General features: G+C 46.6%; 1 protein-coding gene across 7 annotated transcripts in view; it reads right to left on the bottom strand.

Moving 5' to 3' along the window:
* PTPN4 (protein tyrosine phosphatase non-receptor type 4) overlaps window positions 1-25,967 on the bottom strand; it is a 146,266-nt gene that overhangs the window by 104,775 nt on the left and 15,524 nt on the right. For 2 of the 7 annotated variants that reach the window (XM_068126465.2, XM_078783561.1), the window contains exon 1: window positions 19,594-19,639. The exons of 4 other annotated variants lie outside the window; for them this stretch is intronic. The gene's annotated coding sequence lies outside the window, so the exon portion shown is untranslated. Of the gene's footprint in view, window positions 1-19,170; window positions 19,653-25,967 lie in introns of those variants that run through there. One more of the 7 variants, XM_068126442.2, reaches the window with a different exon arrangement.

Raw genomic sequence — 25,967 nt, 5'->3', positions numbered from 1 at the left:
AAATTTTGTTAATTTAAACATCATTTCTTGCTTTCATAATGAAGCTGTTGAACACGTTGGTCACTGGTCTCATCAAAATGTTGCTTCTGAGGACCAGTGGAATATTCTCCAGGGACCAATGAGGGTTATGGCCTGACTGGTCTGGTAATGCCGGTGGAAAATAAAAATGGCGAAGAAAATAAAAAACAGTCAAGATCTAATTCTGTAAACAATTCCATGACAAAACAATAATCATTCATGTTCTGAATTCTCCACAGCACCAACATTTTATATAGATATACATATATACATATATGCGATGCCTTCATCGGGGTCGAGCGAGCAAGGCTTCCGCTGCCGAAATCCAGCGCGGCTTGGGCGATTCTGCCCCTGTTTGGAGAACACCCAGCGAGGCCTTCATTGGGGCTGAGCGAGCAAGGCTTCCGCTGCCGAAATCCAGCGCGGCTTGGGCGATTTTGCCCCTGTTTGGAGAACACCCAGCGAGGCCTTCATCGGGGCCGGGCGAACGGGGTGTGTCGGGACCTGGTTCGCGCCATTGGCCGGGTGGTTCGCACCAACCAGAGCTGTTTTCGGATGGCATGCAGATGTCCTTGGACTTCGTGCCAGGCTCTGGGCCGACGTGATGTGGTGCTGACCGGGCCGACGTGGTGTGGTGTGGTGTGGTGCTGACCAGGCCGACGTGGTGTGGTGTGGTGTGGTGTGGTGCTGACCAGGCCGACGTGGTGTGGTGTGGTGCTGACCAGGCCGACATGGTGTGGTGCTGACCGGGCCGACGTGGTGTGGTGCTGACCGGGCCGACGTGGTGTGGTGCTGACCGGGCCGACGTGGTGTGGTGCTGACCGGGCCGACGTGGTGTGGTGCTGACCGGGCCGACGTGGTGTGGTGCTGACCGGGCCGACGTGGTGTGGTGCTGACCGGGCCGACGTGGTGTGGTGCTGACCGGGCCGACGTGGTGTGGTGCTGACCGGGCCGACGTGGTGTGGTGCTGACCGGGCCGACGTTGTGTGGTGCTGACCGGGCCGACGTGGTGTGGTGCTGACCGGGCCGACGTGGTGTGGTGCTGACCGGGCCGACGTGGTGTGGTGCTGACCGGGCCGACGTGGTGTGGTGCTGACCGGGCCGACGTGGTGTGGTGCTGACCGGGCCGACGTGGTGTGGTGCTGACCGGGCCGACGTGCCGTGGTGCTGACCGGGCCGACGTGCCGTGGTGCTGACGCTGCCCCCCCCCCCCCCCCCCAGAATTTCCATGTATTAAACGCTTCCCAGTGTTTACCCTGGATTAGAATCTAGGTACACCATATCCCTGCGTGTCGTAAGAGACTAAGAGGGTTGGCGTCAGGAAGGGCGTCCGGCCATAAAAACATTGCCTCAAAAAGAGAACCATGACAATTGCAACTACATATGGGCAGGGTACAGCCCGAAGTGGAGATCGGTTTCTGAGGTTTGGGACATGGAATGTAGGGACAATGACAGGGAGATCAGGAGAAGTGGTGGAAGCATTTGTCAGAAGAAGAGTGGCAAGTTTGTGTGGCAAGGGTGCCTGGAGGGCGTGAATGGTGTTGGTGTCCTGTTTTCTGAGGAGTTTGTAGACAGTGTGGTGAGTGTGACTAGAGTGAGTGACAGGTTGATGATGGTGAAAATGATGATTGGAAAGCTCTTGGTGAACGTCATCTCGGGATATGCTCCGCAGGTTGGTCGGAGCGATGAAGAGAAGGACAAGTTCTGGTGTGCGATAGAGAAGCTCATGGAAAACGTGAAAGAAGAGTAAGTTGTTGTGGTAGGAGGAGACCTAAATGGACATGTGGGAAGGAGTATGGATGGTTTTGAGGGAGTTCATGGGGGTTATGGTCCTACGGATATGGTGTGAGAAATGGAGAAGGTGAAAGGGTTTTGGAGTTTGCTGATGGAGCTGATTTGTTGATTTGTAATACTCAGTTCCAGAAAGAGGATAATAAGCTTGTTACATACATGTCAGGTGGGTCCACGACAACCGTTGACTACCTGATGGTGCGTAGGCGAGATAGGGGGCACCTCCGGGACACAAAGGTGATCCCGGGGGAGGAGGCTGTTTCACAGCACCACTTGGTTGTCTGCGACATAAGGGTGAAAGGTGCGAGGAGAGCTCGGCGGGTGAAGTACCAACCGAGAATGAAGGTGTGGAGGTTGAAAGAGGTGACAGTAAGGGAGGCATTAAAAAAGAGGCTGAGTAGGGTAGAGGATGATGTGGTTGAGCTTGAAAGTGGTTGGATGTCAATGAAAGCTAGTCTGTTGGGAGCCGTTGGTGAGGTATGTGGATGGACAAAAGCACCACCGAGGCACTCGGAAACATGGTGGTGGGATGATGAAGTTGGAAAGAGGATTGACGAGAAGAGGAAGAAGTTCAAGGAGTGGCAGAAGGCAAAGGGTACGGGAGCAGAAACAGCAGAGCATGAAAGTTATAAGGCAGCCAAGAAGGCTGCAAAGAAAGAGGTAGCAAAGGCGCAGGAGGCATGTAGGAAAATGTTCGGAGAACGCTTGGATTCGGAAGAGGGTCAGAGAGCAGTATTCAGGATTGCAAAGCAGATAGCGAAAGAGAGGTGTGATGTGATGGGGGTGAGTTGCTTGAAGGATGAAGTGGGACAAATCGTTGTGAACCCAGATGGAATTAAAGGAAGATGGAAAAGATATATATGGAAATGCTGTTGAACACAGAGAATGAATGGGATGGCAACATAGAGAGTAACCCAGTTTTAGGACCGGCAGAGAAGATAACTGAGAAGGAAGTTGAGGAAGCGATAAAAGCAATGAAGAGGAGTTATGGGAGTTATGGGAGATATGTTGAAGGCAGCAGGAAGTTGGGGTGTGAAGAGAATGACAGAGATCTGTAATCTGGTGGTGAAAGAAGGCCACATTCCAGTGGATTTGGAACTGAGTACCCTCGTCCCTCTATACAAGGGGAAAGGTGACCCTCTGGAATGTGGCTCGTACCGAGCGATAAAGTTATTGGAGCATGGAATGAAGGTATTGGAAAGGGTGTTGGAGAGGAGGATAAGGAAGAAAGTGAAGATCGACGAAATGCAGTTTGGATTTATGCCTGGAAGAGGAATAGAACGACCGACGCGCTTTTCATTGTGAGGCAGTTGCAGGAGAAGTACATGGAGAAGAGGAAGAAGTTGTTTCTTGGGCTTGTTGATCTGGAGAAAGCATTCGATAGGGTTCCACACAAAGTATTGACATGGGCATTGAGGAAGTTAGGAGTGGAGGAATGGTTGATTAGAGTAGTGATGGCAATGTACACAGGAGCACGCACAGCTGTAAGGACGAAGGACGGGAACAGTGGTGAGTTTGAGGTGAAGGTGGGAGTGCATCAGGGGTCGGTACTAAGTCCACTACTATTTGTAGCTGTGAAGGAGGTGCTGGCTTGGAACATAAAGGAGCGTTTACCATGGGAGTTGTTGTATGCAAAATGATCGGGTGTTGATTGCAGAAAGTATGGATGGACTGAAGGAGAAGATGAACAAGTGGAAGGAATGTATGGAGACAAAGGTCTGAAGGTGAATATCGGAAAAACGAAGGTGATGCCAAGTGATAAAGCATGTGGTGAGGTGGAAAGAACTGGGAAGTGGCCATGTGCTGTGTGCAGGAAGGGTGTCGGAGTGAATTCCATTCAATGTACAATGTGCGCCGAGTGGGTTCATCAAAAATGTAGTGGTTTGAGAGGGTCATTAACCAGTGTGGCAGCTACATTCAAGTGTAAGGTGTTCACAGAGGGAGCTGCAGATGGAGGAAATGTTGAGTTGGATCTTGGAAATGGCATGAAGCTGGAAGGTGTGAAAACATTTTGTTACCTCGAAGACATGCTGAATGGAGAAGGTGGATCAGACTCGGCAACGGTTGCTGGAGTGAGGTGTGCATGGAAGAAGTTTCGGGAACTGAGTGGCGTGCTGATGAGGAGGGGAGTGTCGTTGAAGCTGAAGGGAAAGGTGTATGCTGCATGTGTGAGAAGTGTTATGGGAGCGAGACATGGGTGATGAACGTAGAGCAGCAACAAAGGCTGGAAAGGGTGGAAATGCAAATGGTTCGGTGGATGTGTGGAGTATCGTTGAGAGAGAGGAAGACAAATTATGAACTGCGAAAGATGATGGGAATAGAGCCTGTGAAGAGAAACAGTTTGAGATGGTTTGGTCATGTGTTGAGGAAGGATGAAAGTGACTGGTTGAGAAGAGTGATGGAAAGGAATGTAGAAGGAAGTCAAGGACGGGAAAACCGAGAAAGACTTGGCTGAAGATGGTCGAAGAAGAAATGCGGGCAAGTGGGTTATAACAAGGGGAGATGCAGAAAATAGGGCAAAATGGAGAAGATTGTCATGGGGACTACAAGGCTCACCCCGCTCTAGCAGGCAAAATGGCCTTAAAATGCCTGTTGTTGTATGTATGTATGTATGTATGTATGTATGTATGTATGTATGTATATATATATATTGTTGCGGATATGGGATTTGGCCTCCATCCATATCCGCTTGTAAATATTCCCCTATTTCCCCAATACTCCCCAACTATCCCCAATCCCCCATTCCCTAGTCCCATTGTCTGTAAACAACACTCTGTAGCCCCGACCTTCCCCTTTTTCCCCCATTAAATGTCGTGCCCAGGTTCACCGCATCTCACGTAGACAACTATAGGACATCTTGCTAGTTATTCTTAGTCTATGTCAGTTAAGGACTCGTTTCCATTAATTCTGACTCTTCGTTGTACCAGAATGTGATTGTATGGCACCAGTAGTAAGTTTAGGACCTCCCAATACCTCCCCGCATCTCTTCCTCATGAAACAACAACACCAACAACAACAACAACAACAGCGGCGCGGGGAGTGCGCGTCCTCACTCCGGCTTGGTTAGCCGCCATTGACCATGTGCTCCGACGGGGTTACCACGCAGGGGCTCACTGTCAGCTCCTCGTCAAGGGCGGAGCCCGGTAACCCCCCGCACCCAATAAGAAGCGGCGGACCGATTCCATCTGGGGCGGAGCTAACGAGCCGAGGGCGTGTCACTCCCCGCTGGACATGCGCAGGAAGACGGAGGTGACGTCAGATGCGCCTCAGCTACGAAGAAGAAAGGACGCCACCTCCTAGCGCTGAGAGATACCTCCCGCCTCTCTGGACCGGACCGAGTCGATTCTGCCCCTGAGCCAAGGTGCACCTTGAGCCATCGAATACCTGCCCTTCCTTGCCATCAATCCCTGTGTGAGTCAGTCTTGTCCCGTTTGTCTGTGGTCTGTCAGGGCTAAGATAAGACCGTGTCTAAGTGCCCATCTTTCTGTGCTGTACCTCTGTGCCATGTAATCTAAACGTTCTGCATAACCCATATTATATCCTCCTCCGGAGGTCTTGAGAACTGTACCCCTGGTGTCGTGTCATTTAACCCAGCCGTTGTGTCCTTTCCTTCATTGATTTAGCATAGCGCGATTCGGCCAACGTTCGAGTGTAATCGGGTAACTTGTGCGAACACGGCGGCCATTCCGCTCGGTCAGGCAACATCTAAGTCGTGTCCGTAACAATATATATATATATATATATGTATATATATATATATATATATATATATATATATATATATATATATATATATATATATATATATATATATATATATATATATATATATATATATATATATATATATATATATATATATATATATATATATATATATATATATATATATACATATATATATACATACATACATATATATATACATATATATACACATATATATATATATATATACATATATATATATACATATATATATACATATATATATACATATATATATACATATATATATACATATATATATACATATATATATACATATATATATATATATATATATATATATATATTGTGTGTTCAAAAAGTATCCGACCTTTATTTTTTGTGCGTAAAAAAAAAGAAGCTAGGGAGGCGTTGATTGGTGCACGTATGTAGGCGATCCTAATGCACATGCGTGAATTTTTTCCCACCTGCAGAAGCTGTCATTCGACGGCAGACCGCCGATGAGTGAGGACATGTAAGTGAGCGCCGTCGGATTTTCGTTTTTGACAAAATGACGGAAAAACTTGAACAACGCTACTGCATCAAATTTTGTGTTTCATCAAACTTGCATCAAAACTGCAACTTGGTTTCTGGGTCATACCCATAAACACAGGACTCATCGCCAGTGATCACTGTGTTGAGGAAGCTGGGATCGCTGTTCACAGTCTCCAGCATGTCCTGTGCGATCTCAAAACAGAGTTGCTTCAGCTCAATCGTTAGCAGCTTTGGTACGAACTTCGCTGAGATTCTCCTGAAGCCCAAATCCTCCTTCATAATGGAATGAACGGTGTTGAATCTTGCGGATCGTTTCCACTTGGGAATCGCCAAGTTTTACACAAAATTTGATGCAGTGTCGTTGTTCAAGTTTTTCCGTCATTTTGTCAAAAACGAAAATCCGACGGCGCTCACTTACATGTCCTCACTCATCGGCGGTCTGCCGTCGAATGACAGCTTCTGCAGGTGGGAAAAAATTAACGCGTGTGCATTAGGATCGCCTACATACGTGCACCAATAAACGCCTCCCTAGCTTCTTTTTTTTTTACGCACGAAAAATAAAGGTCGGATACTTTTTGAACAGAGTAGTATTTATATATATAATTATATATATATATATATATATATATATATATATATATATATATATATATATATATATATATATATATATATATATATATATATATATATATATATATATATATATGAACGTACGCTAGATCAGCACATCGCTGCATCTGCGACGACTCATCAGCACCATCCCGACACACACCACTGTGTGTGCTACGGAATGAGGTGTTTTTCCAGCGGCCGGAGTGCAAATCCTGCCACCAACCTCATTGAGAGAGGACCCAGTACCCTGGTACTCATGTCGCTGACCTCAAAAGGATGACAGGCTGAGTCAACCCCACCTGGTCTTAATTCAACAGCTGAGCGGGATTCAAACTCAGGATCTTCGGATCCCAAGCCCGCCGCCATTACCATTAGGCCAACATGAGGACAACACCAATGCAATAATCATAACCATTCTAATCAAGGCAAAAAAAATCACAACAGAATACAGAAAGTCAGCATTTTCAAAGCAAATGGTAGGACAAGTGATTTAACAGATCACCGTACCCATGATTTAAATGTATATCTTACTATAATTCACCAAATGTCCGTCCGTCTGTCTGTCTGTCTGTCTGTCCGCCCGTTTGTTCGAAGGTACCGCAAAAACGGCTGAACCGATCGCAACAATATTTTGGGTGGGTAATCCTGGGATCTCCTGGAGTAAAATAGGGATATTGTTTTTTCCAATTTCAGCTTTGGCCTCCAGCATTTTCAGGTTTGGACTCCCGTATAACGTTATTTTCCCGTGTGCCGCACAAACGGCTGCACCAATCGTTGCACAGCTGCACCGATCGGCAGCACCGATCGGACTCGGTGACTTCGTACAAAGACCTTTTATAAGGACATGGGTTGAATCCCTGCTTGAGAGAATGCCAACCCCCTCCCCTCAATCACGGTTGTCTCTCCAACTCACAATCCCACGAGATATGCGGCAAGGCCATATATTATTATAAAAGTAAATAATGACCTCGGCCAAAGATCAAACGACGAGAGTTTAATCTCTACATGAGCGAATTCCACATAGCTATTTGGGCGGTGTATACGCCAACAGATCGCTGTCTCCATCGATCTTGCCAAGGCCGTAACACCTATCGGCTCAAAATCCTTTTAACTGTTGACTTGGTAGTTTTTACAATGAAGGAAACATTAACAATGTTGTTAAAAGTTTATTTTGTGATTAATTTGTGATTGGAGTTATGTTGTTTGGAATGAAAAATGAGATATCGAGTTCAAGTAAATGACGACATGCCGTGATGGTTTCTCAACGTGAACTTCGCGGATCGTCATATGCAGATTCGCCACGGACCCACGATCGACGTTTCTATACGTGAACGTACCCGTTTGTTTGCGAACGGGTACGTTTTTCATGGAAGTCCTTCACGAACTTGCTGCCCATGTCTGACGTGCGTCTGAGGGTGCTACAGGAATGTGGAATTTATTAGTTTCATGCTTTGGCATTCACCGTATCTGTATTGCCTGTTTGCTTCTGGCCTCCCACCCGTGCTAAGCACGGGTATCTCACTAGTATTTGTAATCAGCCTCTTGTATGTGTTTACAGGATTTGTATACAAAAGTCATCTCCAGTCGGGAGAGTTTTGAACAATTGAGAAAATAAACAGTCATAGCAGTGACCAAGTACCTCAAGAATAAAGGGTCGGCCCCAAAGGAATCCATTCAGGGCAGGTTGGAACAATGCAGGATAATGTCCTTTCATTCACCACAAATAAACTAAGCAGTTGAAGGGAGACATGGAAGATGAGAGCGAGCCAATGCGAGAATGCTCTCGAGAAGCCAACACAAAAAGTTGATACGATCCACAAGATTTCGATGGACAGATAATAGAGCATCGGAGATATAGCTGAGACGAATGGGTGTCGGCAATTGGTCAGTGCACTCCGTTATCACTGAAACATTGGGCATGATAAAGGTTCCAGCAAAATGTAGGCTTCTAATCATAAGAGCTCGATGTGACATTTTCATAGACCTTTGAGCATTTGCAAGCAAACTCAGACAACTTCATCAGCAGAATTGGGACTCAGGAATCATCATTCGTCGACCAATCTAATCCTGAGACCAAACAAAAACACAGGGAGTGGAAGTGCACAAATTCTCCGCTTCCCCAGAGTTCAAGAAGGCATCAGATGGGAAAGTCATGGCCACCGTTTTCTGGGATGGTAAAAGTGTGATCACGACCGACCACCTCACAAAAGGTGAAACCATCAATGGGGAGAACAAAGCCGATGCTCGGCGGTAGTTTCCAGAAGTCATAATGAGTGGAGTGGAAAGCAGAGTCGATGAGACTTGCCTGTCCAGGACATTGCATCACCCCTTTCCTCACCCCCCAACCACAGCCCAGTTTGCTTTGACTAAATGTGGCTTTGAACCACTTCCTCATCCAGCATATTCATGAGATTTGGCACCAGACTTTTACCTGTTTCTCAAAGTTAAAGGAATCTTCATAGAAAATTTTCATCATCAAGATGGGTGATGAGGTAATCAGCAGTATTAAGGATTTAGATCCTAACCTTCAGGGAATCAAGTTGGTCTCAGGAGAATTGCCACATCACTTTAAGATTGTCAAAAAAAAAAACAAAAAAAAAACTAGCTTGCTCATCAATGACCTTTTAGATGGGATGATCTCCCAACAGCACATGGTCTGGTCTGCAAATGATACTAGCCCATTCATTGTCATTGACCGTTTTGGCCTTCCTTTGTTGTCACAACCAACTTAGTCATTCAGAGCATCAATCCTCTACTTTGCACAAAACAACTCTCGGAATGCACATAGCTTTACTTTTTGGAACTTGGGCCTTTTTCCATCAATAAACTATGAGCTGTCCATTCACAATCAACCATCGCATGAACATCCTCCCAACACCCAAAACAAACAATCCTCATATTCAGCTCCACCCCTTATCCTCCTTCACTCTCACCATAAAATAATGTCATGTCAAAACATTCTGAACCTATTTTGTAGAACCAGGCTTCAAAGCTCTTAAAAACTTCAGGTGTTGGGAGCAGGAAAAAAAAAAAAACATGTCCAAAACACACATCAAACTAGAACGGCACTCGGTAGAGCACATAACTCCACCAGTCTGAACAGTTTATGTTTTGTATCCCACCAATAGGCTGGATCTTGATTCGGACCTGAACCAAAATCTAATCAGCTTGTTCTTGTCACCGCACAACTCATCCACCAACTTTAGTCATAACTCGTCCACAACTTTTTAAATATCATGTTATATATCACTTTTCGCCTGATCTTTATATATCACTTTTCGCCTGATCTCTCCATAGTGAAGAATCACTTTGAAAATTAAATAATTTTTGTATCCGAATCCATATTCAGATCTTCACCAAAATCGAATGGAATAGTCCTTGTCACACACAACCGGTTCACTAAGTTTCGTCCAAATCCGTCCATAAATTTTTGAGAGAGCTTGTTATATGTCGGTTTTAGCCCCATCACTCAGTGGTGAAGAATCACTTTGAACATTCTACTAGCCGGATCTGGATCAGGATCTTCACCAAAATCTAATCATTTCGTCCTGGTCACATACGCTACCTCTCTGCCAAATGTCGTCCAAATCCGTCGACAACTTTTTGAGATATCTTGTTCACAGACAGACAGAAAGGGGTGAAAACAAAACCTCCATTCACCTTCGGTGATGGAGGTAATGACTTCCCTCCTCCACTTCAAAAAGCAAGGTACTCATGAATGCAGAACTTCAGCACGTGGCAATACCAACTAAGCAGCTCACATATCAACAACGCTTGTATCTGACTGAAAATGCCACGAGCGTTGATTGCTGGAAAAAAAAGATACTCAAACCTTATGCTTGACACCACCTATAGCAAAAAAAAAGAGTAAACATGTGACCTCTCCTCAATGAAGGTGACATGTACAGCTTAATTTGAGTGCTGTCATCTGGGAGCGAGTTCATCTGAACAGCAAAGCTCCAAATGCCCCAAAGCTACATCCAAGTCAAATATTTATTACTTTGTGTACAAAAGCAGCTGCCTTTTAAATTTAACATATTCTACATGACACATATGATACCGGTTAAAGAAGAACCAATAAGCATGTTATTATATGCCCAGATTAAAAACTTTGTCTTGGATACAGCCAGTGATCTCTGAACAGTATATTGTTACGGACCGCGGATAAGGATGTTGGTTTGCCGAGCGGATGGCACCGCGGCCTAACAGTTACCCCGATTAACCCGATTCCCGAACGTTGGCCGGATCGTGCCACAGCTTTTCAATATGGAAAAGACAAAAGCGACAAGGATGTGAAGAAGAACAAGACGACGAAAAAAAAGGTTGGAAATACGAATATAATTTATTTCTATTTACACCCAAAAATAACTAAGGAGAAGGAAAGATAAGAAAATAATATACAGAAGATTTTAGAGAGAGAGTGCAACGCTAGCTTATACGAGCTTAATTAACTACCCAGGGACAAAACAAACAGAACAAACTCACGTACACCAAAAGGATGGAAAGGAAGGAGGTGGATGGCTGGAGGGAAAGGAAGGTCCTAGGGGTCCTGCAGCACGATCGGCGCGTTTAGCAGCCGCCGTTCCTTCGCGGCCCTGCTCAAAACCGCCGTCCAGGCCCCAAGCGGCTGTTGAGTGTTGTTGCTGCTGTGGCCGCCGCTGCTGCTGCTGCTGCTGTGGACGTCGCGTGCTTTGCCAGGACTACAACAGGCTTTGTGCTTCCCTGGATGATGATCTCCTTAATGTTCTCTATGTTCTTTTGCTAAAATGCCAGCCTCGGACTCTGCTCGGAAAAGCACCAGCTCCGGAACAACCATCGGCCCACTTGATCAGCCGTTGCTGTGTACAAAGCTTCCTTGGGTGATCTCATGTACTCTTGTCAAAGCTCATCTGCTTGGGGAGCGTCCCGCGGCAGGTTATATAGGCCCCGCCCCTCAACCTTCGCGAACCTCCTTGATGTTTCTCTCCACACCCTCTCCAAGTCCAACCCCTTGTTTGTGGTTGGTTGAGTGGGGCTGACTCAGTCCTCCCCTCTATGACGAGGTGGGGACCCGCCTTTCCTCCCCGATCCGAGCACATGTTCAATGGTGGTTTTGGAGGGGATGTAATTTGCAATCGAGGCTTGGCAATGATGAAAGGGGAAAGTGAAAGGAAGGGGATCTACTCTTATTTAATGCAGTGCAATGGAGTGTCATCTTAATGGAAAACAAGGCCTTACTCTAATACACATAATAAAGATATATCTATCAACCAGGGGGGAAATCTATGATTGGCTAACGTGTATGCTTTATGGAATTAACTATGGGAACGCCCTTTGACCTTTATACAACACTGGAGGCAGGAGGGTCCAGACTAAAGCAATATTAATACAACACACAATTTAAAAAAATACAATCCTCATATCCACAACACTGCACCCTCCTCCTCTTAGGCACGTCCCGGGCCTATAACTTTAACTTAGTGTGACACGTAGGTGTAGCTCCCTCTACTTTTAACCTGACCCTGAGTGCGACAGTTTTAAAACATAAATAAATATGTCCCGCTGCTCCATTGCACCCTACCTAACAGACTCACAACCACAGCTAACCGAATTGCGGAATGGTCTTCAAACTACACACTGACGGTGGGGAGCTTATTTACAATGGCTCTGCTTTTATTTACAAAACTAACCCAGGACCTGTGATTGTTCTTTCTGGGGGGGAGACAGTCTGCTCTGCATCGACGCACCATGAAAGCACCCAAAACGCACCAACACACCCTCAAGCACCAATCGGTGCACAGTCATCATTGTTCAATAATAAAAATAAACCAACAACCCCTAACCCTGCAGGTGGTCTCTTGCTCTTCGGCTCCCTCTGCTGGCTATTGCTTTCTTCCAGATGTTGTCATCTTCCTTTGCTGGCGGCCTATTTGCAATAAAATGCACCTAACGTGTCCGTTTTTATTTTCTTTATTTATGGCCCACAGGGCCGACTACGTGTGGTTCACCTGTGGGGCATCGGTGCCCTGTGGCCAAGGTCCGCCAGCAAGATTTCGGGCCTTCATGGCCGGTTCCAGCAGAGGGGCCATGCCCCAACCCATGGGGTCCATCAGTGGTGCTCAGCCACAGACATGTGGTCCATAATGTGGTGCATCGATGCAGACAGCTGGTTCTGGGAGTTCCGGGCGCACAATGGCGGACTCACGCACGCTCCCCTCGGCGCCCAGTGGCGCACAGGTCCTCATGTGGGAGACAAAAGGGGGGACAGACAGATGAGCGAGGGGTAAGGTCACAAGGGTACACATCAATAAGGCAATGCAAGGCGAAATGCGTACGGAGAGCGAAGTGAGAAAAACTCGTCCCTACCGTACGTCACCCCCCCTTGTCACCTACACTACCCTTGCCCTTACCCCATATGTACAACAATCTACACATTTACAAATCCGTCGCTACCGTCACATCTTCCCCATATTTCTTCTATTCCAAATTCGTTCCCACAATCCCTCTATCCAAAATTTGCCATCACCCAATCCATCATCAATCCTCATAAGGAGGCAGAGATGGAACACAAAGCACAATGTCACACCCACGTCATGATGCGTCTCACAATCCAAACATTTGCATCATAAAAATAATAAAAACAACCTGGCATGGTGTGGAGGTACGTCATCCCAGGTGAGTGGATGCAGATGGTGCGAGGAGACTTCAATCCTAACTATCCTCTCAATGACATTAACACACTTTACACTACCCGGGGTCTTTACCTGCCAATCCATTGGCCAACTTACACTATGGGTTCTAAAAACCAATTCCCATTGACCAAACTGTGGTGCTTCTCAATTTGGGGTCTCACTCCCCCGATTCATCTCCCTGTGCCCTTGCACAATTTCCGGGCTGGGTCGTGTAGCTCTCCCAGCAGGTCTACCCACCTGCACACCTCCACCACTGCAGTTGCCACCCGAGCGTACCTACTCCTTACCTAACCTATCTAACTTGGGAAGGCCCCTCCTGGCTCTGTCACCCCTCGGTGCCCTCTGGCACTGGGCTACCCGGGTCCATCCTCCGGATCCTCGGGCCCCATCCACAACTCTACCGGCTCCCAGAGCCCACCTGCGGCCTCACCTGGCCGACATCCTCACAGTGGTGGAGTGCCCAAACCAACTACACACACTAACAGGCCACATGCCCAGCCATTTCCACAACACTAATGCACCCATCATTACACTCCTGTGCAACTACCCGCACCACAGATGCCAATATCCAACCACAATTTACCTATACCCTCTACCTAACACTTACACTACCTGCCCCGGGTATTCGTGATAGGGGTCCATCCTTCCCCCACTCACACCTTCGCACCATCCACTCCACTCCATAGTTTCCACCATACTCACTCCACGACCATCCATTCCAATACTCCATATACTCCATACTACCATTTATTCCACTCAACCATTCTCCATACACCTGTTGTTGCACACCTGTGCAATCACACCTGGTGCCACCTGCACCCTCCTTCCTTCCTGGACCATTCGGTCAATACAACTCACATCACTATCACTCACTCATACACTGCTCCATTCACCTGTCCAGTTGCACACCTGTGCAATCACACCTTTTAACCATACACACGGCATCATCTAATCTACTACTTCCCTCTGGAACTTGCGCTTCCCAGTCGTCCCTTTAAACTATTGCGCTCCCTCGTCGTTATCATCCACACTAATCTACCTGCGTCCCCACTACAGGTATCATTGTCACTAACAAATCTTAACGTTACCTATTGTCATCTTCTAGGTCCCTGTCATTATCCAAACCCTCCCGGGCTAGTTTTCACTGCCAAACCCCATAAATCTAGTGCTCCTTTGCCCCCGCTGTGAGGGATGACAGAGTTGCCATCCCACCACATCGGGCATCTCCCACTATCAATTTTGCACACCAAATTTCAACCAATCAAAAATTCGCCAATCTGCCAATCCTCTGCCAATCATCACTGCCAATCCTCAAATTTTGCTTTGCAATTTTGGGTCCAAACCACTATCCTCGTCATCAGTCTTCTCACTAGTGCCTCTCGGTGCGCCAATTCACTTCTAAAGCTCGGCTTCGTAAAGCCGAGCAATGAATGCGGGTTGTTTGGTGCCAGCGGTTGAATGCGTCCGGCATTCGGTGCAGGGAAGGACGCTTACCCGGGCCGAGATCCCACGCACCATCTCGGCACAGAGCCGTCCAATGGCCCGATCTCGACCTGCCGGAACGCCTCAACAAAAAGGGGTCACCATGACGACCCTTCCTATCGGGCTGCCCGCTCCGCTTAGTGGAGCACGGACGCGGTCGTTCAACGCGCGGCCCGGCGTGGATCGCGTACGGCGGTTCTTTCGAAACCGCCGTGGTTCGGATCCCCGCTGGTCCTCGCGGCACGAGAAGCTGCTCGGCGCGCACCGAGGGCCCGATTCGGCTAAATGTCGTTCTAACCGCTAACCCGGTTACCGTCGATGCTTCACCTGCATGCTCACACGCATACGCTACCCCTTTCACCCTCACCGAGCTCGGTGCTCCAATGCCGCCCGTACACCCCGCATACTTCGTCATTGCACTCGTTCTTTCGCTCACAGACTTGGTCACACACCTGACCACCGCACACCTTTGCACACACTCGTCGTTCGCACACCTCACCAACACACCTCTTCGCGCCTCCTTCTCGGTCACCTCCTCTGTGACAATCACAGGTGTGCTCTCACTCGCACACCCAACCACGTGCCTCACTACTAACTCGTGTGCATTCCCACACACGCTCTACCATTCCAGGTGTGCATCCTTCCATTCCAGGTGTACATCATCTCTCACCTGCCACAACCATCTCACGCTCCGTGTCACTCACTACTTTTATGACCACACTCGGTCGCGCACTCACCCTTACTCTCGCCAGCGCACTCTTTACTCATGCACCCGTCCGTTACACACCTTTCTCGCGCATCCTCTTGCGCACACTCTCCCGTTACATCCTCTGTAACACTCACCACAGGCGTGCATTCTCCCTTACTCTTGACAGCGCACTCTTTCCCCATGCACCCGTCCGTTATACACCTTTCTCACGCATCCTCTTTCGCACACTCTCTCGTTACTCCCTCCGTAACACTCACCACAGGTGTACACTGTCTGGTTACATCCTCTGTAACACTCCTCACTACGCGCTTCTATGTGCTCCCTCGCACACGCGCTACGACCGACTCACTCTCGACAGCACACTCACTCCTTGGCGCGCACTTTTTCCTCACACACACCCCAGAGTCGGACATTCTCGCACACCTCCTCCTTCGCACACCGTACCTGTCACACACTTCACCAGCGGCCTCTCACGAACACCCGGGTCCACACCAACCCCCAAGCCGACAAGCTCCCCTCACATCATCTACATTTCCGAATATATCGCCACTCACCTTAGCACCTCGTCTCCGCACCTCCTTCACCACCTGCAACCTCTTTATTTGGTTAGTGAGCACACCATTATGAGTTGAGCACCGACCTTGTACATATTCCATCACCTCCTCCTGTATTTCTCTCTTAGTTTCCGTCCGTCTCTTCTTAATTTCACTCACCCCCTCTTCCACCTCCTTTAACTTTTGCTTCACCTCTTTTATTTCCCGGTGCGTCTCCTCTATCTCGTCCTCCAAGGCTACCTTGACCGTTTCTATGTGCGTCCTCACCTCCCGGTCCTTCGTCTCCATTACTTCTGTCACCTCGTCCAACCTCGTTGTCAGTCCCTCACGTACCATCTGACATTGCCTCTGTGTCGCTATTAAGTCATTTTTTATGTCGTTTTGTCTCGCTTTTAACCCTCCTAGTACCGCAGTGTTCCTTTGAACCTGCTCCACTAACTCCGTCTGTCTGTCCCACCGTCAGCTGTTCCACCTCCTCCGTCAGGTCCTCTATGCCCCCTTGTAACTTTGCCGTCCCATTTCTCACCTCTTTCTCCATACGCTTTTCACCTCGCTTTACTTCCTTGCATACCCCCGAGACCTCCTCACTTACACCTCGTCGTATCTCCTCCCTCTCTTTTGTAGATTCCACCCTCATCTGTCCCAATTCATCCCTCTGAGCATCCAATTTGGTTTCTACCCCGATTTTCACCTCCTCTATCTGCTCTCCCATTTGTTTAATTTCTCGGGCGGATTGCTCCCCTATTTCCCATCTTGTTTTCTAACCCCTCCAACCCATTTTTCACCCCCTCTATCTGATTCTCCTGGGCAGCCATTCTATTTTCCACCCCCGTTAACCCATGTTTCACCCCTTCTATCCCATTGTCTAACCCCTCAAATTTCTTGTCTAACCCCTCAAATTTCTTGTCTAACCCCTCACCGGTACCCCTCGCTTCGTCCCTCATTGCCCCCATACTGTTTTTCAAACCTCCAATTTGGTCTCCCAATCGCTCAATTTGGCTCCCCATACTCATCTGTACAGCTGCCTGTAGCTGCGCAATGAGGGCCTGCATGTCAATCCCTCCCACTTGTGCGGCGGGCGCGGCCGCCGTAGCCATGTGCGAGGCGCAATTTTGCGCGCCCGTAACCTCGTGCGTGAGAGCGCCATCTTGCGCGCCTGAAACCTCCTCAACCACCTCCTCATTGCCCTCCTCCACATACATTTCCCCCAGGTCCTGGGTCGATTCTACCCCGTCTATCTCTCCCACCGACATCCCGTCGCCTTGACCAGCCATGGCGCGATTTCAAAATTCGGGTTTTGTAAAACAAAACAAATTTCGGCCGCTCCAAATTTTGACCCAATTTTTTCTTTTAGATGTTTTAAAAATTTGGTTCGGGCCTCGTATCCCACTCCTGACACCAATTGTTACGGCCCGCGGATAAGGATGTTGGTTTGCCGAGCGGATGGCACCGCGGCCTAACAGTTACCCCGATTAACCCGATTCCCGAACGTTGGCCGGATCGCGCCACAGCTATTCAATATGGAAAAGACAAAAGCGACACGGATGTGAAGAAGAAGAAGAAGAAGAAGGCGAAAAAAAAGGTTGGAAATACGAATATAATTTATTTCTATTTACACCCAAAAATAACCAAGGAGAAGGAAAGATAAGAAAATAATATACAGAAGATTTTAGAGACACAGTGCAACGCTAGCTTATACGAGCTTAATTAACTACCCAGGGACAAAACAAACAGAACAAACTCACGTACACCAAAAGGATGGAAAGGCAGGAGGTGGATGGGATGGCTGGAGGGAAAGGAAGGTCCTAGGGGTCCTGCAGCACGATCGGCGCGTTTAGCAGCCGCAGTTCCTTCGCGGCCCTGCTCAAAACCGCCGTCCAGGCCCCAAGCGGCTGTTGAGTGTTGTTGCTGCTGTGGCCGCCGCTGCTGCTGCTGCTGCTGCTGTGGACGTCGCGTGCTTTGCCAGGACTACAACAGGCTTTGTGCTTCCCTGGATGATGATCTCCTTAATGTTCTCTATGTTCTTTTGCTCAAATGCCAGCCTCGGACTCTGCTCGGAAAAGCACCAGCTCCGGAACAACCATCGGCCCACTTGATCAGCCGTTGCTGTGTACAAAGCTTCCTTGGGTGATCTCATGTACTCTTGTCAAAGCTCATCTGCTTGGGGAGCATCCCGCGGCAGGTTATATAGGCCCCGCCCCTCAACCTTCGCAAACCTCCTTGATGTTTCTCTCCACACCCTCTCCAAGTCCAACCCCTTGTTCGTGGTTGGTTGAGTGGGGCTGACTCACTCCTCCCCTCTATGACGAGGTGGGGACCCGCCTTTCTTCCCCGATCCGAGCACATGTTCAATGGTGGTTTTGGAGGGGATGTAATTTGCAATCGAGGCTTGGCAATGATGAAAGGGGAAAGTGAAAGGAAGGGGATCTACTCTTATTTAATGCAGTGCAATGGAGTGTCATCTTAATGGAAAACAAGGCCTTACCCTAATACACATAATAAAGATATATCTATCAACCAGGGGGGAAATCTATGATTGGCTAACGTGTATGCTTTATGGAATTAACTACGGGAACGCCCTTTGACCTTTATACAACACTGGAGGCAGGAGGGTCCAGACTAAAGCAATATTAATACAACACACAATAAAAAAAATACAATCCTCATATCCACAACAATATATTATGTATCGTACAGATATGCCGGATACGGATCTTCATCAAAATCAAATCGTCCTCGTCACACACGCAACCTGTCCACCAAGTTTCGTATGAATCCGTCAATAACTTTTTGAGATATCCTGCTCACGCCTCACAGCCAAACAGACAGGGGTGAAAACATAACCTCCGCCCACCTTCGGTATGCAGAGGTGATAATTACTGATGATGAATATCAATTATCAGTGCATCTATTTAGGAATAGGGTTGACAGTGGACTGGAGGTACGGTCGATGATCACCGTTTTATATTAAATTCAGAAGTAACAAACATATTAATCAAGCAAACCTAAATTAATTTACCTTGCCTATGCATCCCGACAACATGAGTATTCCCATCCAAGTACTGACCTTTCCCAAGCAGAGAAGATTTCATGGCAGAATCATCAGATGCAATCAAATACCATCCACGTTTTTGCTTGATAACCTCTTGTCCGTCAAGGACAGAAACAGTTATAATAAAAGATCGACTGAGCATGTATGCAAACGCTCACATCGACAAAAAAAATAAATTCAAACAATAACTACGAGGATTACATGTCCAGAGAGTCCGCTGCACATTCTTGCAGTTTGGCCTTTTCAAGATAAAGGCCCACGCACTCGAAGAGGAAGCGAACACCTTGGCATCATGCGCATCCACCGTGGAGAATTAGGACTGGGATACTTATTCAGCCAGGTCTTGTTGTTGCACAGGTAACACGGTTAGAGGATGCTCGTCTGGGCCGTCAACCCTGTATAAGGCATACTAGTTATAGCTTTTTCGCGGAAACTTACATTCCAGCTTTGTGATGCCAAAACCAGCACAACCCAAGCTCTTCCTAAACTTTAACTCCACCCCATCCACCACGCCCCTCCCTCCACCCTTTCAAGCAGAGCTACTTCAGTACGCCTTGCCCAAGAACACACTTGGGAGGAAAAAAAATAAAATAAAAAAAAAACACACCCAAAAGAGAAAAATGCGCCAACAAATGGAGCACAACTACCGAGTCTGCGACAGACAGGAGCACATTCTCTTTCCTTTAAAAAAGAATAAACGTAAACTTGTTATGCATCAACCAGAAGTACGGATGAGAACAACGTCATCGGTGCACAATCTACAAACCTGTGATGGAGATTACCAAAGGAGTTGGTGGCAAGGACATTTTCTCGTGATGTCAAGGTTGTTGTTGACGGGGTTGTTGTGTCGGACAAAAGGTTTCCTGTTATGTCGAGTAGCATTACACGTAGGAGAAAAAGAAGAATCAGGTATTCTTCCAAACAATGGGGGCGGGAGGAGGGGGTGACAAACAGATGCAATTTCACCCTCAGATCATGACGTCAGTTTCTAGATGGGAATGCCACACAGATCAGCTTTTTGAAGTCAAAAAGGTTTTTCAAAACCATACTTTGCCTCACGTACGCACGCACGCACACGCCCTCTACTTCTCTATTTAAAGTTAAGCTCACTCAGCCACCTGCCTCACAAGTTACCTTAGCTTGGCAGCTTGGGACAACTGCATAAAAAAAGGTTTTCTTATATGCATCCATATATGCTCATATCCCTTGTATTTAATCCATCACGAGTTATAAATAATGTCGATACTCTCCTTTGGCAAAATGACAGCTAGTTTGCATAAATGAGTCACAATAATGATCCCATGGTGAGACGAGATCTCTATAAAGTGTCATCAAACAAATACCAAGGATAGTACAACAGCAAACATTACAATGTTCCTGATGATAAACCAGGTTTATATCATATGACATCAAAATCACAACCCGGTGGGTTACACAGAACGGAACAAGAAAGCGAAATCAGAGATTGCCGACCCTCGCCAGAATGTTTTTAGTTTGTTTTTAAGGCTTTTGTGTTAAAACAAATATGGCTGCTGAACCACGTCACCAATGACGTCATCATTATAGATGACGCTCAAGAAATTATCAGATGAAGTTTCGTTCTTGTCCAATTATGACGTCATAATGGAGGCACCTATGACATCATCCTTAACATGTTATTCCCCATGGAGTTTTTTTTTTTTTTTTTTTGAACAACGAGCCATGTCTCAATTTTTTCTATGCAATGTTTTCCGAGATATAGATGTGCAAGGTTTTTCGGTTTTTCCAATATGGCGATCGTACCACGTGACCTATGACGCCATAATCATTAAAATTATACAGGAGGAGGCACACCTATGGTGAAAATTTCCTGTCAACTGGACCTACGGTTGCAGAGAAAATCATATTTATTCTGCAAGGACAGACAGACAAAGACAGACAAACCGACTCAAATGCAATACCCTCTCCTCTGGCAAGGGCAATAATACACATCACAAAGCCCTAACAGACCATAAAGTTTAAGACAACTTTCAGATTGTATTTTTTTTTATGACTCCCAAGAGTATCAAGTGTTTAACTCGATATTTTTATATCAATAAACTTGTGCTATACCTCAGTTTCCCTTTGTCAAGCCAATACAAGTTGAGCAAAGAATCCCCATTCTGTTTCTCAACTTTGCAGTTAGCCAGCTTATGACGTGTTTAAGGAGCCAGCAAACATATGACACTTTAGCATGGTGCTCCACCCGATAGTAAATATATATATATGCTACTCGACATAATATATATATATATATATATATATATATATATATATATATATATATATATATATATATATATATATATATATATATATATAATATCAAATCAAAATTCCAACAAAAAAATTGAAAAGTAAATGGAAACTGGAAAGGGATAGATCGGCACCCCCTCATGTTTTCATGACTTGTATAAATTACCATACTACATACATGTGTATGACCTTCATGGACATTTTTTGTCTCAAAACAAAAGCTTTGGGTCGAATAATGCAGTTAGAAAAGTGGAGAAGGTTATGTGTCCCACAGGTTCCCTGTTCCCCCCTCAATCCCCATTCCCACCAACTTACTCCTCCCGTTATTCCCGTATTGTCCGACTCCCTATGAGAGCCAGACAGCACTTCCCTCAGGCAGCAGAGCAGTACAGTACAGTTCGCAAGTAGGTGTGCTCCGGATTAAGCCTTTAAGAGAGGGAATGCAAGTACTCCCGTGAGACACTACTGGGCATCGAAGTGCCGTGGGTGGTTGAGAGAAAGTGGGGATGCGCCGGGAGTGGTGAGCTGCACTGGGTTGAGCTCCAGCTCTCAAAGCACCCTGGGGTTCCACACACACGTGGCTGCTCTCACTGCCCACATGGTCAAAGCATGCTCTGGATGAACGATAAGAGGTAGCCACCATCATTGGAGGGATGTGCTCACCATTTTGGAGGGATGTGCTCGCTCACCACTTTCTGACAATGTCGATTTTGAAGCTTTTTGACAATGTCGATTTTAAACCTGCAATAACCTGCAACACTAATAATAATTGTTCTGTTCCGAAATGCAAATCATATTCAAGGAAATAAAAGAATATGAGATATATCCGTGGATGAGAAGAGTCGGGTTCTTACCATTTACTGTTAACGATAGTACATTCCAGTGGCGGCCGTTTTTATATCACACACAAACACGAACAGACTTCTCCTTTCACCAATAGATGCAAAAATTGAGGAAAGTTACCTCTGCCACCAAAGCTGGATGGAGGTTATGTTTTCACTCCGGTCTGTGTTTGTTATTTGGCAAAAGTATTTCGCCAAGTATGTTGGTCTGCAGAATCTGTTTGTCTGTTTGTTGCACGATTTTTGGCCAGTTTTGAAGCAATTGTTCTGAATTATTTGTTTATGTATGTAACCGGGACAAGGACAGCAACACGTAATTTTGGTCACGATCCGGATGCGAATCAGGATTATGGAATTTTTAATTATGGCCAAAATATGTAGCAAGATATCTCAAAACATTGTGGACAAATTTGGACAAAACTTGGTGGACAGGTTGGGTGTGTGACAAGGACAAATTTATTCGATTTCAGTGAAGATACGTATCTGGATCTGGATACAAGAATTTTACAATTTATTTTAAAAGTGACTTTTCACCATTGAGAAATGGGGCCAAAAGAGTTGTGGACAGAAACCAAGTGGATGAGTTGGTTATGTGACAAGAACAAGCCTATTCGATTTTGGTTCTGGTCCGAATCCAGATCCGGCCTATCAGTGGGATACAAAACATAAAATGTTCAGCCTTGGGGAGGTATGCGCTCTACCGAGTGCCGTTCCAGTTTATCTTGTGGTCGTGGAACTTAACAGAAAATATATCCTCATGATACTCACAGCCCATTCACCCCACCCCACCTCCCAAACAGGTTTATTGGTAGTCATTTTTTTTAATGTACCCTTTGCATCGACAAGTCCAAGACCTAAAGCCCCTGTCACACATCGGCGGATATTTTGGCGACTACTGGCGATCAAGATTTTTCGGCGACTACTGGCGATTTTGGGCAGTCAAATATGGTCAGGCGGCAGTATGGCGACTGCAGGCGGCCCATTGCGACTGCATTGCGACAAAGCACTGACCTCACCCCGAGTGGGATGGCGACTGTTGAAGATCGACGACGACTGCATTGCGGATGCACGGCGGCAGCGTGCGACAGTCTGGCGGCTAGATTACGACTGATGGCGGATCGCGGCGACTGCACTGGGCCCGGATGGCGGTTTACTCCGACGTCCGCAAGACTGCAATAAGACCGCCGGCGATTGGAGACGATTCACACAACGCTCTTTGCTCGTAGACAGGGTACAGTTTTGTGTATTTGAAGCTGTAGTCATCATGTCATCATGCTATTGGATACTTGTGCTGTGCTATTGGATACTTGTGCTATGAACATTGTGATTCATTTATTGGATACTTGTGCTATGAACAAATTTGTATTTAATATGAACAAATAAATTTGTTTGTATTAAATATAAATTTCAAAAATCACTGTTTCGTCCTCGCTATAGGCACTCATCAGACAGCTAAAGCTACCGTTACAGTGTTTCTATTTTGCAATTTTTTATTTTTTTTCTTTATTTCTCTATTTTACATTTCACTTTATTCATTTCAATGATGTATGACATGAAGCATAAAGATGTTTGATGTACAATAAGAAAGTTAATAAAGATGTATCATTGTAATATAATAATCAAACTTTTCTGCAGGGAGAGAGAATGGAAATAAAGTCCAACAAATTATTTCCACTGGTCCCAAGTCCCATAAATAAAGTTTCCAAAGGACCAAAGTCCCAAAAATAAGGTTCCCAAAAGTCCCAAGTCCAAACAATAAAACCATATCCTTGTCGGCACCACAGGACCTCACTCCACGGAGACCCTCACACCATCCTGTCTTGCCATGGAATGGAGCCGGCAGGGGAGTCCATCCAGGCAGGGGAGCTGGCTCCATCCTGGTGAAGTTCTTGTAGCCCTGCACGTCTTCGCCCCTGAGCTCTACCATGAGCTGCTCATACTGCCCTAGAGCTGGTCGTCGCAGGAGCCACGGCCTCACCCAATGTCTTCTCTCCCTCCGTTGTCCTCTTTCTTGATGCTGCTCCTCAGCGTGAGCCAGCAGTAGGTCATTCGCAGCAATATCTTGGTCCAGTGCTGCCAAGTCATTCAGAAGGACCAGCTTCATCCTATGTTCATCATCCATGATAGATGTTGGTAGAGAGACCCTTGGTAGACCTTGACCATAGAACATACTGCAGTGAGCTGAAATGTCCACCCCTATGTATACCTGGCCAGAAAATCGTGGTATGTCGTAATGCAGTCGCCAGGCAGTCGTATCTCTGTCGCCAATGGCCGTAACTCGGCCGCCACTCGTCCTACTGCTGTCGTCGTCAGTCTCCCATAGCCGCAGGGGAGACGTGACAGTTCTTCTGTAGTCGATATGCAGCCGCAACAGTGTCGGCCCGTAGTCGGGAAGATGCTGAATGGAAGCAAATCCCCACAGCAATGTTCCAACATCCAGTGGAAAGCCTTCCCAGAAGAGTGAAGGCTGTTATATATAGTAGCAATGGTGGGACCAACTCCATATTAATGCCCATGATTTTGGAATGAGATGTTCGACGAGCACATATGGGTGTGATGTTCGGGTATCCACATACTTTTGGCCATTTAGTGTACTATAACCACCCGCTCCATACAGGAGTAGCCAGGGGGGTTATGTTATTAACTTTATTCAAAATACCTCACTGCACTGGAAAACGTTAGGACAGGAATACTGTACTGTAAAAGGTGGAGACTTGCAATATGTCTCCCACCTGGAGGCGGCGCTACACGATACACATGTACATGTACATGGAGAATTTGCACCCGCCTCCCCCAAGACAACCAGCAAAGACAAAAAGCACCTCTATGCACCAATTGTAGTCATGCTGATCCTATATAGGAAGTCGAGATGTAATCAGCAAAGAACTGCAGGAGTAGCACAACCAACCAACCAACCGACACACACACACACACACACACACACACACACACACACACACACACACACACACACACACACACACACACACACACACACACACACACACACACACACACACACACACACACACACACACACACACACACACACACACACACACACACACACTCCTTAATTACCCTGCCAAGTGCGGAGAGAGAAATGGCATCACTACCCCGGAGCTCAGTGGTGGTGCTTGTCTCAAGTCAAAGTCCAGTATTCTCTCACTGCGTGTGAGATTTGTGTTTCAGCTCCACAAGCCTTAGACCCTCAACAAAAAAGTAACATGGACATTTATTTGGCACCGTTCATGAGGCTTGTTTGCTCGTAGCTGAATGTCACAAACAAATGGGGGTGGATGGAGAGTGAATGGAGGAATGAAGAGTGGCTCACCTGCTGACAAAATTAAGGCACCAAAATTTTTTTCTGGCTAACAGCCTAGTTAACAGGCACCTAAAAATAAACCATGCACAAGGCAAGAAACTTCTGTTTGCAGAAACAATTAATCAGCTTCGAATGCAGAGAGAATGAATGAATGAATACGAGTGAATGAATGAATGAATGAATGATCATTTTAAGGCCATTTTCCCCGCTAGAGCAGGGGTTAGCCTTGCGGGCCCCATGACAATCATGGTTCCCTGTTTGAGGCAATGTTTTTATAGCCGGATGCCCTTCCTGGCACCAACCCTTAGTCGCCTCTTACGATGCGCAGGGATACGGTGTGCCTATTCTAAATCGGGGTACACACCGCGATC

This window comes from Myxine glutinosa, chromosome 1 (assembly GCF_964187855.1).
Source record: "Myxine glutinosa chromosome 1, kmMyxGlut1.1, whole genome shotgun sequence".
NCBI lineage: Eukaryota > Metazoa > Chordata > Myxini > Myxiniformes > Myxinidae > Myxine > Myxine glutinosa.
The sequence above is the reverse complement of the archived record's forward strand: the minus strand, read 5'-3'. Positions and strand labels throughout refer to the sequence as shown.